This window comes from Crotalus tigris, unplaced genomic scaffold (assembly GCF_016545835.1).
Source record: "Crotalus tigris isolate CLP2741 ecotype Arizona unplaced genomic scaffold, ASM1654583v1 scf7180000024433.1590703, whole genome shotgun sequence".
NCBI lineage: Eukaryota > Metazoa > Chordata > Lepidosauria > Squamata > Viperidae > Crotalus > Crotalus tigris.
In genome coordinates, this window is record NW_024100600.1 from 795,513 (window position 1) to 811,518 (window position 16,006).

Consider the following 16,006-nt stretch of genomic DNA (forward strand, 5'->3'; position numbering starts at 1 on the left):
AACAATTCACCAGACTGCTGAATCAGGGAAAAGCAACCCCCCCCCATCTTGGAGAGTAATGTTACTCTAGTCCCTAATGGAAAGGGAAGGGGCATTGTCTTACCTGAACGCCTTTTCTCAGCATGATGATGTAGAATCCACCGGTGGGTAATCTCAGCCTTCCTGCTCAGATGAGACTAAATCAGAACTTTAGCCATGCCTCCCTCAGTCCAGTCTGTCCAAGCTCCGAGGAACTCCTATACGCCGCAAGCCAGCTGTCTGGCTGATCCGCGCTCCCGCTGATCAGCTCGATCGAAGCTAAAAGCCCCAACTGTAGATCGGCCTGTAGCCTGCTCCGCAGGAGCCTGTTAGGCTTGTTGAGGCCCAAAGGCCTGAATAATCTCTCAATTAAATTTTACTGCCAAAAATTTTTCCAATTTGATTCCAAATATCAATAAAGAATAAGACACAGTAATTTAGAAAGTTTTGAATAAAATAAATTCCAATTAGAGAATCAGCAAATCAATTAACCTAATCTAACTGAGGAGCCCAAAAGAGTTGCGCCCTACTGAGCTGAGACTAAGTCAATAACTGGAGGACACTCCCAGAGGGAGGTGTGGCTAAAGTTCTGACTTAGTCTCATCTGAGCAGGAAGGCTGAGATTACCCACCGATGGATTCTACATTCATCATGCTGGAGAAAAAAGGGTTCAGATCTCGCAGAGAAGGGATTAATCACAACTAATTCTCCCAATCTCAAAAAGAATCCACCAATGGTTTGCCAATATCTAGTCTGACCTGCTATCCAAATGAACTGAGAGTCAGGTTATCATGTCCTCATGGGCGAAAGACTAAGATGAAACTGGGAGGTCCCAGGCAAGGAAGGGTGTGACAACTTGACAACTTAGTCTGAGTGGGTAGGAGGACTGAAATAACCCATTGGTGGATTCTTCAGTCATCATGCTGGAGAACAGCAGATTGCTACCAAATAGCCCCAGCCCTCCCCCTACCACTTCCCCTGGATCAGTAAATACTTTGAAACTGCAGTCCCGAAGACACAAGGCTTCAGTGTAATCTATTGAAAAATGTTTAAACCATATTATCTAGCTGCTCTTCAGCCAATATCAGAAAAATTCAGCCAGGAGCAGAAAAATCAAGATGCAAAGTTAACTCAGCCAGCTGCTACCAACTTCTCTTCTCTCCAAGAAACAAAGGCAGTCCAAATTCCTCTGAATTTACAGCACCACTGGGAAATATCCCAGATTGGATAGATGAACATATACTGAAAAAAAACAACAACTCTTTTCTTAGCTCCTTGGGAGAAGAGGCATTGGGCTGGATAGATGACAGGACTGCCCAGAGAGGGATGCTGATATGAGGAGAGAATGGGAAGAATAACAGATAACAGAATACAATAACAGAGTTGGAAAGAACCTTGGAGGTCTTCTGGTCCCAGCCCCTACTCAGGCAGGAAACCCTACACCATTTCAGACAAATGGTTGTCCAATCTCTCTTTAGAAACCTCCACAGCACAAAAGTCAAGGAAAGGACACCCCGAAGCAATCTGGCTGCATCAGTTCTAAACCAAGGGGAAAAAACATCGCTATGCTGTTAACTGCCACATGTATTTGAAAGCCTAGCACCAAGAAAACATAGTTGAACCTAAACTAAACTTATCAGTTTTAGAGTGAGTCTCTAAAACTGATGAATAAATTTATGTATAGGAAACATGAAACATTGAGTTTGCTCCCACAAACTTGCACAGAGTAGAGAACGCCATGTTTCTTTAATGTTTAAGATGATGTCCTTTTACAGTGAAACTACTCTCGATATAGCACAGAAAAGCTAAATCTCCCTCAATTCCTTCCTCAAAATAGTGGTGCTAAATCCTTAGCCCTCTACGAACAAATCTCAGCAGAATGGCATAGCCACAAAATCCAGAGAAAAAGAGAGATCTGTGAAGAGGGGAATCAAAGAAAAAATATTTTTACATTTGGCGTGGCACTTTGCTGAACAGTGAGCATCATCCCATGTGTTAATTTCCATTTACCATAATACAGAAAACAGCATCGTTCAAGAAGCAACGGATATATAAACCAAAAAGATCTTCCTTCTCAAGAGCACACCACCACCAAACAAAACATTTTTAATTTTTTTTAAAAAAGCAACATAGTCGCAATTCCAATGTGAAACAGACACAAGAATTTTTAGTGTAGGACTCTATTAGCACTCAGGCCTATCTTGGTCATCATTTGTATTGTCTTGACAGCATTTGAAAGACAGATACATAAGGAAAACTGGCAGTATAAACTTACAAACAGACTAAACTTTATTACAAGAAAGTTCCATAATGCTGTCCTTGTTTTCGATATGTGAACTGAAAAAAGTGTTGTTGTAAATTGAGACAGATTTTGTTCTTTTTTTTTTTTTTACCATTTACAATTCACCCAATGTGTTTTCTGCCTCCCATTTCACTTCAATTAGAGCAGTCAAACATTTCTAGAGCAAGACTCCATGAGACAGCTAGGCAGGAATTGTTTTTAGCAAATATCAATAGCCTCCACACTGGAATTTCTGCTTCCACATTTATAACTACAGTGTAGATTTTTTAAAAATTACTTTTAGAGATACTATCCTCTTCCATTTGTCTCAGATAACATGGACCTGAGAAGCCTCAAAAAGAGATACAGTCAGTACATGTCTACTTTACTTGCTCAGTGTAATGGCTGGGTCAGTAATAATTGCTTCAGTAGACTATCCAAGAGCCTGAACATATTTGGTATAAAATTAACCAATGCCTATTCTCAAAATATCCTCCAAATCCAGTTATGAGAGCAGCTATGTGGCCCATGAAAAGATTAGTGAAATGTACATATTACCAGGAGGCCCCAATCTCAGGCACAGCACCCAGCTGAGGGGGTGCAGGTAACCTTTAGAAAATGAGGTGGGGGTGGAGCTGAGCCTTGTGCTCCTGGCAAGGCTGCCCCTCCAAGAAAGCTTTGGCCGCTCTGGGGGAAGCTGCAGGAAGGAGGGGGGCCTCCCGGCAGTGGCTTCGGCCTCCAGGATCCACCAAGTGAGTGTCAGGCTCTTTCTAGGCTGCAGCACGTTTCTCCTCCAGCGGCCCTCCCCCCTCTTTTTCCGTTCCCCTCCCAGCAGCACTGCGGCAACCACACAGATGGCAGCGGTGTGACCTCGCTGTTCCTGCCTCCTTGTTTTGATCCTGCAGTCTTGATTGTTCAGGCTAATCCCACACTCTGAGCCTTGGCTGCCAGCCAAGACTGTTATTAATGGCACAAAGCGCCTCATTCCAGCTACTTCTACATCCGCTAATGCGGCCGTCGCCACCTCCTCCTCCTCTTCCCACCCCCAAACTTGAGCTGCAACACCTTTTGATTTCGTTTTTTTACAATCTGATATCCTTTCAGCAGACGAGCATGATGCAGGCTGACCTTACAAGGCAATGAAAAGTTGGGAACCTTGATGTTTTAAAAGTATCTGGGAAAGTGGCAAACTGAACAGCTGCAGTGATTCAAAGAAAAAATTCTATACTGTAAATAAAAACAGTTCCAAGAATTTGACAAAAATCCAGATATTTCATCACACATGGGAATTTAAAACCGGGGCATCCTATCCTGGGCATTTGACATTTTCTGTCTGTTGAAAAGAAAGTCATGCAAGCTCTCCAGTTTGAAGCCTGGCCACATGACCACTTTGGCTGGGATGGGGGGTGGGGGGGCAGGGCAAAATCTTCAAACAAGCTATTTATTCTATTTATGCAACAAAATGAATAGCCAAGGCAAAATTGTGATTCTGTACTCAGAAAGACACAGCATGCTTGTATGTTAATTTTTTTTTTTAAAAAAAAAAACCCCACTTAATGAATAGAAGTTGGGAGCCCAGCATTTCCGCTGGCCAGACTAATTCTGAAAAACAGTCGAGCTGCACTTATTGCCACAGAGATATGTGTTGATTTCCCATGAAACGGAAGCATAGTGGGTTTTTTCTTTTTTTGCAGTACTTTTCTTCACTGCAAAAGTATAAGATCTTGATTTGCAATTTGGCCTAGAATCACCAAGATATTTAACTGGTTTGATTTTCAAGCATTCTGGCTGTGGTTAGGAGTTATTTGGCAAAACAAATTAATAATGTTTATCACAAATTTTTATCACGAATTTAGGGCAATGTAAAAGTTTTACAAGTACCAAGAAAAACAGGCAGGAACTAAGACCTATTGTCATTTTTTCTATTTCCTGCAAATGCAGAAATAGCAATGTAGTTAAGAAGCTAAATAAAACATCTTCCACGGTTCTAAATAAATCATAAAAATCACTAATACCATGATGTCACCATCAAAATGTGTTGTCTAACTGTATCTGAGAGAAAATAATGCAATATTCTCAGTCTTAATGGATAATATTGAAGAAACTTTCCTTCCATAAATTAAAGTGTAGTGTATTTTGTTTTGCCGATGTGAGTTTTTCACGTCCATTTAGAGAACTGAAAGAGGAAAGAATAAACTTTAACCATGAAGTTTAACTTCTGTAATTTTTGCTGATTATGTATGTGTATGTGAATGAATTCCATCTCAAGAGATGGAAGTCAGGAAATGAACTTAAAATACGATTACCATACCTATATCTAACAAAGAATACATTCAGCTGAAGCAGGAGTCAAATCATGGACCATCAACTTCCCAATTAACATTACTCATCCTATCATGCGAGGGAGAAACAAAGTGAGATACTAAAATAAGAAAGATAAATGAGTCTATATTAGGAACGGCTCTTGTGCTCCTCACCAAGTGATAAAATAGTCCAAATAATACAAATACCACTTGACTTTTTCTGTTTGCAACTTTTCATCTTGCACAAACCATCAGAATGCCCAACTACTGTATCTACTTAAATATATATGACTAAAGGTAAGGATTTTCTCTCTTCCACAAGTTATTTAATGTTTTAAATTAAGATTGCATATATAAACAAAATGTTGGTACATTTATCTATGCCTACCATATTTTTTTTTATTTTGAATACAATACTATAATGGAAATTATACCTAAAGTTAAACATGAAACCATTTAATAGCAACTACAAACATCATATCAGAAGTATGATTTCATGAAGTTTTATATCTGTGAGCTGCCTTACAGATATAAAATTGTACAGTATTCTGAAGCACTGACTAATAGACTTTCAGCTACAATCTATAACATAGCCATGAAGGTACTGTGCCACCTCCCCATCGACAGCTATACTGTACTCTTCTACTTGATTTTTTTGCCTGTGGTCCTGAACACAATAGAAACATCCTAATCCACAGCCACGGATAACCTTACTCTTAAAGGAATCTGAGGCCCTTTTAATTAACCATCTAACTCAGTGGTGGCGAACCTATGGCACTGGTGCCAGAGACGGCACTCGGAGCCCTGTCTGTGAGCACACGTGCCGTTGCCCCAACCTTGCCTCCCCCCACAACCCCCTCACCAGCAGCCCCCCTGGAGGATAGTCGCCCCCAAGCATGGCCCACGCGGAGAAGCGCAGCCAAGGACAGGGCAGCCAGCCAGTGTAGACAAGACTCTGCCCTCATGCCCCATCACGCACAGTTGATGCTGCAGGGCACGGAGAGAGGGCGTGGCCGCCATGGCACTGCTGGGCTGCCTGGGCGATCTGCGGCAGGCCCTGGAGGCGGTGAGTGGCCCTGCGGGCAGGTGGGGTGGGGGCTGGGCAGGGGGTGGAGTGGGGGCAGGGCCAGTTTTGGGGCACTTGGTCTCTAAAAGGTTCGCCATCACTGATCTAACTTGTTACATATTGTGAAGCACCAGCCTCTTTCTATGAGACTAAGCCTTAAGGTTTACTTTATTTATTTCAATGACATGTACTCCAACTCCTTTCTTCTTTGGTTTGTCCATTGTTTGCTTTTCTGGTTCCAGCAACTCTTAGACCGCTTCCCACCTCTCAGCCTGCAGAGGTACCACAACAGTAGTTATCACCACATTCTGTAGCAGAAGTATCTTTCTGTTAGCAATGTATCATCAGAAGTACTTCCTCTTGTGTCTGTCTTGAATTCCCCCAAAAGTCCCACTGCCGCCTTGCCTGGGGTTTCCAAAGCCACGATTAGATTGGATGGACGACCGTGGCTAAGGAATCCCAAATGATAATGGCAATACCTCATTCTTTCCTCCTGTAATTAAGCTTCCTGCTGCATAAGAAAATGGACCGCACACCTGGGGGAAGCCAAGCCTTTTTCTTCATCCTTCCTGCCTTACATGACATAAGCCAGATCTACAGTTTTAACATTAGGCTGAAGGTGACACATTTCTTACTACTAGACATTCTGGCATTCAGCCGCAATACTACTTTTCCTTCCTAGTATTTGATTACTGCCTCCAGCTTCATATGAAATGCAATTCAAACACTTAACTGGTTAAAACCTCATCATGTAACATTGCTCAAAATTAGTAATTTTCCTCATAAAAGGGGGCTTCTGCTTTTTGACTCTCTAGTTTTCTTTGCCTTCTGAGGTAGGGATACATGGCTGCCGATGAAAGGATAGTGTTCCTTGCTTCTAAAAATATTGTCTCAGCAAAAGTAAGTCAGAGTTTCACAGCCCCGAATCACTCATATTGAAAGCTCGGAGGGGATCCAAGGTACATCATCAGACTGCAGCAATGGCCAACGGTACTTCGTGTCTGTAGAAAAGCTGACAACGTTTCACTCTGATGCAGCCCTAACTAGCATCATTCATTCCTTCATTACTCAAGAAATATAAAAATAAATTCTATCTAATCTCCCCGTGGCTTTACTTAAATGCTTACTGAGTGAGGTCCAAAAGAATGGTTCAAACTTAAGCACACCCAACATTTGCAAAAGGCAGGAAGTTAGACATAACTTCTTATCAAGAACAGGTGCAACTAGGCTACCTCTCAGATGTGCTCATGTGGCCAAATCCTATTGTCCGCATGGTATAAAGCAACACCTTTGACATTTTACATGATGGGTAGGTAAGTAGAACATGGCACTAATAGCGTTGCTGCTTTTCATGTCATCCTTTTCCAGACTGAGGCATTTCCTCTACAGAGGCACCATAAGTGCCTTCTGCTTTCTGAATAATGGGCCTTAGAGTACCAACTGGCCCAGTGTGCTGCAATGGGTAGAATTTTTGGATGGAAAAGATCAGATAAACTTCCCGTTTTGAGAATTAAGGGCCTCTCAGTCAATTAGTTCTCACAATTTGCAGACACCACCATTTCATCCTTGCCTAATCAATCCAATGCAAGTTTATATAGTCAGCAGGTACATGAAAAGGACACTTAAACTTGTTTGATTTCTATAGTCGCCCAAATGACTCTGGGTGGATTACAATTCAATGAAAATACTGAAAGGCCGCTGGTACAGTGCTTTGCATACTACATGCTGAGTGTTACATGTTTCTACATGCTCCATACCAATAGATGTGTTGTGTGTGTGAGGAGGGAGAGGGAGAGAATAAACATGCAAGGGTGCCGTTCTAGTATAAAACAGGGCTCTGGCACTTACAAGGGACCAAGCAAAGTGCAATGTTGCCAGCAAAGGAGACACCCACCACTATGCCTTCCCATGCTGCCCTGGCTTCCTCCCTCCCTTTATTTTTCTATCTAGCTGCCTGTCTAGGCTGCCCTGCTCCCCACAGACACTGGGGTAATTCATCTGCGGCAAAGCAGGGGTATGCTTGCTCTCTCTCTCTCTCTCTCTCTCTCTCTCCTCAGCAGACATGAGCTGCAGTCAGAGCAGGTAGCAGTGAGCAAACAGACACCCCTTGTGATTTGCTGAAAAGGGGGGGGGCAGAACAGGTGGCAAGTGGCTAGAAGAGCAACAAGCAAAATAAATAAATAAATGGGGGGAAGGTGAACCTTTTTAAATAAGGGTCTGGTAATCTGAACAGCTCTTTTCACTCCATTCTGGAGATAAGAGTTTAGTTGTTTGAAGCACGTGACACAGAACTGTGAGTGTGCTGTTCTTTACAGCTGCCCTTTGTATGAACTGCAGGGAAGGGAAATCATTTTCGCCAAATGTATTAGTAGGTCTGTCCACATGGTAGAGCAGCACACAAGAAAGAAAGGCATATTATACATGTGTGTGTGTGTGCACGTGCGCGCGTGTGTGTAGATGTAGATATTCTTTGTACAATTTTGTTCCAAGCAGACAAGCTATCAGTTCACTTAGATCAAGGTTAGGCTTGGAGAACAGTGGCTCCTTTCATTTCGGATTCAATAAAGACCCATCACCACAACTGGAGAGTTCTTTCTGAGAGTAAGCAATACAGGCAAGAAAGCAAAACCCAAACTGGCTCAGTTGCCTTTCAGTTTCCTTCTAGAAAGACAGACCCTGATGAAAATTAAAGTGATATGGACCACAATTCTAAAAATGAATTAACCAAGTTATCACATTTTTCTAGACCCACATTAAATTTGACAATCAGAGGTCTGTTTTCTTTTTTTAAAATATCAGTCAGGAGATCTGTTTAAAAAAAACTTCGGTTTTGCTCTCATAGTGCTGCCAAAGCAAGTGGGTTTCTCATAATTTGCATCCTTCTTCCTCTAGCACAAATATTTTTAAAAGCCTTCATTAAATCTATTTGATTTCTACAAGGATTAACCCCTGCTGTATCACTCAAACAATGCTAGAGTAGGTTTTTATATATAGGTTATGAGCAAGTCTTTTGCCAAACATCTATTGGTTTACCATCATTTCTATTTGCTGCTCTTTTTTGGTACATAACATGCAAAGATGCTTTTCGAAACACAATCTCCCAAAACACTCTCTGAGATTGTGCTGAGATTTTCAGATGGGGCTACAATTCTCAGATTCCCTCGCTTGAAGAGCACCATGCTGGAAATAGCTGCAGGATGAATGGCAGCAGGATGAATGAAGTCCCAGCATCTTTCATCTCAAACTGGTGGGCTCCTGCCTGGTACAAAGCAGTTTATTTGAAAGATGGTAGAAGGGCTTCTACTTCCATAGGGAAAAGAAACACAGGCAATGCCTTGTCTGACTCATTTCTTCAGCCTGAAAGAACCTGATTTTTATACATGCTTATCTGAAAAATAAAGCACGTATAAGATGCATAAGAAAATAATAATATTCAGAAGCAGTATCCACACTTGTGCAAGTATAAACATTTAAATTCAAATTCAGCACACAAATACTCAGAAGAAGATATTCAAGGAAATAATTAAATTTCATGCAAGCTATTATACATTAAAAATCAGTATGGAACTTAAAAATCTACTAGCTGACAATTAAAGTGGGGGTTCTTTGGAAGTTGCCATAGTAGCTTATGCTGTAATTTGCCCACTCAATCTTCAGTTCAGACTTTCGATAAATAACACTAGCACTAACCTTTAAATTAAAAAAAACTTTGCCAAGAAACAAAATCTATCCCAAATGCTACACAAAAAAGAGGAAGCAGGTAGAACAAGCAGGCCAAATATGTAGCGTTAAATTACTCTTTTCTGGTTTCTCATGTGTTTCTTAGCAAAACAAAGATATATTTGAGCTCGTAAAATAGTTAATGGATTTTGTTTCTTTTTTAATCAAAGTACAGGGTTAAAAATCTTTCCTTGCACAGAAACATATATTCTGACACCAAATTTAGTAGTTGATATTCGCTGATAGCAAATCAAGGGCAGAAGAGGAGGGGGAAAAACCATCAAGGATGTTCTACTCTCATCTGCCCATGTAATACATGTGAATGCATGACTAGGCAAAGAGGCACGGCTGTCGACCTTTCATCATTTGCCAGCTAGCAACCCCCCCCCCAAGATTTTCCAAAGGCCAACTTTGAGGGAAAGCAATTGTAGTCTCAGTCATTTAGCCCTCAACACTAAAACCAACCAACAAAACCTACTACTGTTCCTGATTTGGGGGGGGGGGGGAGGCTGATGAAGAAAAGAAATAGGACTGCTCCTGACTGGTGCAGTGGGCATCCTCCAACAAAGTACCTGGTCCAGAACCAGAGAGACCGGGCAGCTCTTGGCTAAAATAATATTAAAACTTACCAGAATGGAGGAGAACAATATACTGTTAAGATCAGGGGTGTCAAACTCAATTTCATTGAGGGCCACATCAGCATTGCGGATGCCCTGGGGGGGGGGGAACGGGTGGGTGTGGCCAGGGTGGGTGCAGCTTACTGGGTGGGTGCAGCCTGACTGGGTGTGCTCTACTGGGTGGGCATGGTCAGCTCTACATCGTTCACATCAAGGGTGCCCGTGGGGGCCTGGGCAGGAATGGGATAGATGTGAGGGTGTCTGGCAGAAGGGGGTGGGACCGGGGCAAGTGCCAAGGCATGGTCCATTTCTTCATTCCTCACAAAGGGTGACACCTCCCCAGCATGCACCCAGGGGGCGGGGCCGACACGGCAGGGGCTGGTTCCTCGCTGTTTCTAGACGGCCTTGTGGAGCTAAGACTGAATGTGTTTCAGCATAGATGGCCACCATAAAATTGTACATTGGCTCCCGGCTGGCCTGGGCCAGGGCCAAGGCAGCAGGGGCCGTTCCCTCACTGTTTCCAGAATGGCTTCGTGGGCCGCATGAAACCACTTTGCGGGCCACATCCAGCCCCCGGGCCTTGTGTTTGACATGTCTGGTTAAGAGGGTTAAAAACCAAATGTTATCATGTAGCTCAGTGGGGGGGGAAGCACCCCAAAGAGAAGGCTGATCAATAGTTGCTATTTCACAAGGTCAGTTGCCCCTAAAGGAGGGGGGAACACCTAACACTGATGCAGTTCTTTGCAAACCTAACTCCTTTCTTGCCTGTTAGGCCCATCAAATCTCAAAGAGGGGGAGCAGTTGCTTAATTTTGTACATGCTTGGCATGTTTAAATGGTTAGCAATATAAACATTGGCAATCTCTTCAGCTCTGATCACACCTTAAAATAAGAAACTGGACACACTTTTATTATATTACTAAAAATAAATCCAGGTGAGAAACTTCCTAGTTAAGAGTATTCAGATTTTTAGTAAAATGCCCATATGGGAATTAAAAAATCAGATTTCATGTCAATATCCAACGAATCTGCTAGGTATGAGCCAACTAACATACATGGATCCCACAGGCCATGGGGGGGGGGGGAGGCAGAACCTGCTCGCTTGTTTGTCTGTGGCTCAAACGAGTCAATGCTAGGGAAGGGAATTCTACATTCTTCCAGTAAATTTCTAGTGGAATCGCATAATTAATTTCTAATTGTTTTGGTTTGTGAAAGTATTTCAAGCAAAAATTGGACATTACTACTTTCCTAAGGGCAAAATGCAATTTTGTTTCATCTGCAGATTGGGGGAATCCATCAGTAAATAACAAAATTTAGCTTCAAAGGTCTTTTCAACTCAGGGCATTGTTCCACCTTAGTTAGGGCTGTTCTACCTCCTGTCCTAATAAAAGTAGGAGGAAGGAGTGGGGGAAGGGAGAGCAGAAAACTCGGGCTGGGACGTAGAGATCAAAAGGACAAGCAGAAGGCACTGAAAGAGAAGCACAAAGGGCCACAGCTGAGCACCCCACCCCACAGCACTGGGACTAGAAAACAGCCCTTAGAAAAGAAGGGGAACAATGGCTGGGAGGGCAGCCATTTCTTAAGTTCCCTTTTGTTGGGTTTAACAAAGCCAGCCTTCCTACAAAGAACTGGCTCTTCAAGGAACTCTGGTTTCTGCTCCTCTGGAAGAGGAGGAGGAGGAGGAGAAGCTGGGGTGCATCTCCACCAGGGGAGAAGCTGCCCTTGTTTGAAAGAGCTGCTGCCCAACCTCTGGGGCAGGTTCTGCTGCTCTCTCTGACAGGCCAGATCAACACCCAGCGGCTCGCTCTCCTCCAACTTAAACTGGAGCTCAGATTTTATACTGGGGATCCTCTTGAGCCAAAGAAATTAGAAGTGTGTGTGTGTGGGGGGGGGGAGGAGAACACAAGGGCTCCATTCAACGAAATTAATGTAGCTCTTCAATCAGCTGCACTAGTAGCTGCCAGAGCTTCTGGAGAGCATTCTCTGCTACAGGCATATTTTTCACTCCAGTTTCGTTTTTAAAATTTTCTTTCTTTCTTTTAAAACAAATCTAAGATTTCGCTAGGAGTTACTTAATATAGGTATAAACAGCCTGCAGATTACAGGAATAAAAAATTTGTGCTTAATATACTATTTCAGATTATCAGTCTAAGACTGTAGCATGTAACTGCATTACAACTGGCTAGGTGATTTAGATAAAAGGAATCAGTATCTTAATATCTATGCTTGTCTTTTGCTAATTTTAAAAAGATAAATCTTCAGCACAAAGGTACAACTGCTCAAAGTAGATGTAAATGTTAAGACTCACATCTTCCTTTTGTGTTGTTACTATCTTGTATTGTATTTGTATTTAATTTTATTTATATGCTGCCCAATCCCAAAGGACTCAGGGTGGCGTACAGAGTTAAAACAATCATAAAACAATAAATAATACAGTCATACCGCGAGTCCGATCATATCCCGCCCCCCCCCCCGGGGACATCAGTCCCAGGCCTGCCGGAACAGGAGAGTTTTAACGGCTTTCTTAAAGCAGGGTGGGAGTAGTTCGAACCTCAGGGGGAAGTTGATTCCACCAGGTCGGAGCCACCACAGAAAAGGCCCTTCCCCGAGGGCCCGCCAGCCGACATTGTCTGGCCGACGGGACCTGAAGGAGGCCCAATCTATGGGACCTCACCGGTCTCTGGGAACTGTGCAGCAGAATGCGGTCCTGTAAGTAACCTGGCCCTATGCCATGAAGGGCTTTAAAGGTGATAACCAACACCTTGAATTGCGTCCGGAGACCCACAGGAAGCCAGTGCAGCTCGCGGAGGATAGGTGACACGTGGGCGTACCTTGGCGCGCCCACAATCGCTCTCGCGGCTGCGTTCTGAACCAACTGCAGCCTCCGAACGCCCTTCATGTAGAGCGCGATACAGTAATTCAGTCTTGAGGTGACAAGGGCATGAGTGACTGTGAGTAAAGCCTCCCGGTCCAAATAAGGCCGCAACTGGTGCACTAGGCGAACCTGTGCAAAGGTCCCCCTGGCCACAGCCGATAGATGTTGTTCCAAATTTAGCTGTGAGTCCAGGAGGACACCCAAGTTGCGTGCCTGCACTGAGGGAGGTAAATTTGCCCCCCCCCAGGACTAACGATGGACCATCCAGTTGGCCTTTGGGAGGAAAGACCCAGAGCCACTCGGTCTTGTCAGGGTTGAGTCTAAGCCTGTTCACCCCCATCCAGATCCTCACATCTTCCAGGCACCGGCACATCACGTCGACTGCTTCACTGAAAGGACACGGGGTGGAGATATATAATTGGGTATCATCCGCGTACTGATGATACCTCACCCCATGTCGCCGCATGATCTCACCCAGCGGTTTCATGTAGATGTTAAAAAGGAGGGGGGACAGTACCGAGCCCTGAGGCACCCCATGATCGAGGCGCCTAGGGGTCGATCTCTGTCCGCCCGCCAGCACCGACTGCGACCTGTCAGAGAGGTAGGAGGAGAACCACCACAATACGGTGCTGCCCACCCCCACCTCTCTGAGACGACGCAGAAGGATACCATGGTCGATGGTATCAAAAGCCGCTGAGAGGTCAAGAAGCACCAGGATAGAGGAGTGACCCCTATCCCGGGCTCGCCAGAGGTCATCGGTCAGTGAGACCAAAGCAGTCTCAGTGCTGTAGCCGGGCCTGAAACCAGATTGAAAAGGGTCCAGATAATTAGTTTCATCCAAGGATCGCAAGAGTTGGGATGCCACCACCTTCTCTACAACCTTCCCCACAAAGGGGAGGTTGAAGACGGGATGAAAGTTCTTCAAAACAGCTGGGTCCAGGGAAGGCTTCTTGAGGAGGGGCCTCACCACCGCTTCCTTTAATGGTTGCGGGAAAGACCCCTCCATCAAGGAGGCATTGATTATCGCCTGGAGCCAGCCTCGTGTCACCTCTCTACTGGCAGAAACCAGCCAGGAGGGGCACGGGTCCAATAAACAGGTGGCGGCATTCATTGCCCTCACGGCCTTGTCCACTTCATCAGGGGTCACAGGCTCAAACTCACTTCAGATAACATGACTAAGACCAGCCCCCGGCAACTCGGCTGGCACTGCCCAGTCGGAGTCCAGGTCTCTCTGAATCTGAGCGATTTTGTCCGAAAGAAACTGAACAAACTCCTCAGCTCTCCCCTGCAAGGGTTCCTCCGCCTCCTCCACTTTAAGAAGGGAGCGGGTCACCCTAAACAAGGCGGCCCGGCGAGATTCTGCGGACGCAATAAGTGCGGAAAAGTGAACATGCTTTGCCGCCCTTATCGCCATTAAATAAGTCCTAAGATAGGTTCTTAATAGTGATCGGTCAGATTCAGAGTTACTGGCCCTCCAACGTCGCTCTAGACGTCTCTTGTGGCGCTTCATCTCCCGGAGCTCCTCAGTAAACCAAGGCGCCCTCCGGGGACCACCACCAGAGAGGTCGCAAAGGCGCAATTCGATCCAGAGCCCCGGACGCCGCCTCATTCCAAACCGCAACCAGGGACCCGGGCGAGTTGTGGATAAGGGAGTCAGGTATTTCCCCAAACTCCTCCTGGAACCGATCTGGGTCCATTAGGCGCCTGGGGCGGAACCACCTAGTCGGCTCCCTCTCCCTGCGAAGGGGGAGTGATGCTCTGAAGTCCAGCCTCAATAGGAAATGATCTGTCCATGACAAGGGCAAGATCTCTATTCCCCTTAATTCCAGATCATGTCTCCATTGCCCCGAGAGAAACACAAGGGCGAGTGTGTGACCACCCCTATGAGCCGTATCCTGAATTACCTGGGTCAGGTCCATGGTTGCCATGGAAGCCATGAACTCCTGCGCCGCCTCTGAGCGATCGCCGAGTGATGGTAGGTTAAAGTCCCCCAGTACTATAAGTCTGGGGAACTCCACCGCCAACCTGGCTACTGACTCCAGCAACGCAGGCAGGGCTGTTGCAACGCAGCTGGGAGGTAGGTACGTCAGCAGCAAGCCCAACTGAACCCATGAACCCAACTTCAATAGGAGGGACTCACACCCAACAATCTCCGGGGCAGGAATCCCACGAGGACTCAAGGACTTCCGAGCGATGACTGCCACTCCCCCACCCCTGCCCTGATGTCGAGGCTGATGAAGCACCACAAATCCGTCCAGGCACATCTCCGAGAGGGAAACACCCCCTCAGGGCCCAGCCAGGTTTCGGTTATACATGCCAGGTCCGCCCCGCTGTCCAATATTAAATCACGGACAAGGGGGGCTTTGCTGACAACGGACCTGGCATTAAGCAACAGCAGCCTACAATTAGGGCCCTGTACTGCCCTGTCACCAGTACTACAGGATGAGCCTTTTGAGGGGCCGGAACAAGGAATCGCTCTAACATAGCGAGTCCTCGTTCCCCAAAGATGGCCTGCCCCTCGGCTCCCGCCATATCTGCCCATCCCAGTCATGACCGGGATGCTCCGACCTTCTCCCCTCCCCGGAGTACCCCCACCCTCACCAGCCTTCTCCCTTCCTGACCGGACTCGCTTTCCATACAAACCAAGCCCAAGGGTAAGTCCTGCCCCCCCCTACTTTTGCTATTGCACTCAGCAGAGGGGGTACCAGGTTCCGCCCCCGACTCCACCATTCTCATACTCCAAACACTCAATACACATTCACACTCAATTTATATACATAAAAATAAAAATATTCACATTCATACGCCCTAAATACAATAATAAAATTTATACATAACAGGGCCACCATTCATCTACATCAGTGGTTCTCAACCTATGGGTCGCGACCCCATTTGGGGTCGATCGACCATTTTACGGGGGTCGCCAAACAAGGCGATCCGCCATTTCCCCCCCTCAGGGGGCGGTGCCGCGCATGGGGCCGCCGCCGCGCATGAGGCCGCGCATGGGGCCGGCGCCCCCATGCGCATCATGCCGCGCATGCGCGGCACGCTTGTGTGACGGGGGTCGCCGTCACACAAACGTTGAGAAATGCTGATCTACATGCATACGCACACCCACAACAAACAT

General features: G+C 45.5%; 1 protein-coding gene across 2 annotated transcripts in view; it reads right to left on the reverse strand.

Annotated features, from left to right (window-relative positions):
• Positions 1-16,006, reverse strand: part of ANKRD11 (ankyrin repeat domain 11) — a 209,225-nt gene that overhangs the window by 111,267 nt on the left and 81,952 nt on the right. The window lies entirely within an intron of this gene.